This window comes from Arachis duranensis, chromosome 10, assembly GCF_000817695.3.
Source record: "Arachis duranensis cultivar V14167 chromosome 10, aradu.V14167.gnm2.J7QH, whole genome shotgun sequence".
NCBI lineage: Eukaryota > Viridiplantae > Streptophyta > Magnoliopsida > Fabales > Fabaceae > Arachis > Arachis duranensis.
Genome location: NC_029781.3, coordinates 9,457,688 through 9,458,295, shown reverse-complemented (window position 1 = coordinate 9,458,295; position 608 = coordinate 9,457,688). Strand labels below are relative to the sequence as shown.

Below are 608 nucleotides of genomic sequence, written 5' to 3'. Positions count from 1 at the left end.
TATGCCTTGAACCAAACTCTCTAGATCCTCCCAAAACCTTATCATGTGTTGTTCGTCCGAACCCACTTGCGGTGCATAGGCGCTAATCACATGGAAAGCACCTCCCTCCACCACAAGTTTGATAGAGATGATCCGATCTCCCACCCTCTTGACATCAACTACGTCCTTCTTCCACTGCTTATCGACAATTATTCCAACTCCATTCCTATTCTTCACCTTTCCTGTATACCAAAGTTTGAAACCAGAAGAATCCAACTCCCTAGCCTTTGCACCAACCCATTTCGTTTCTTGTAGGCACATAATGTTAATCTTCCTCCTTGTCATGGTGTCCACCACCTCCATGGACTTTCCTGTTAGAGTGCCTATGTTCCATGTCCCGAATCTCAACCTTTTGTCGCTTCGACCTTTACCTTTTCCTTTGTGAACTAGCTTATTTACCCTCGTCCGTTCACAAAAACGCGAGAACCCTTGCTCATTTAACACTACATCCGGGCACCGATGCAGCGGCTCTTGCTTTGACACCGTATTCGAGCCATACGGCGCGTTACTTCCGGGTAACGACCTAGCTTTAGCGCAATAATGTCTTTGATTCATGTCATGGGGGTTCG

At 46.7% G+C, this 608-nt stretch overlaps 1 protein-coding gene across 6 annotated transcripts in view; it reads left to right on the top strand.

Annotated features, from left to right (window-relative positions):
* LOC107469005 (uncharacterized protein At4g29660) overlaps positions 1-608 on the top strand; it is an 8,049-nt gene that overhangs the window by 6,123 nt on the left and 1,318 nt on the right. The window lies entirely within an intron of this gene.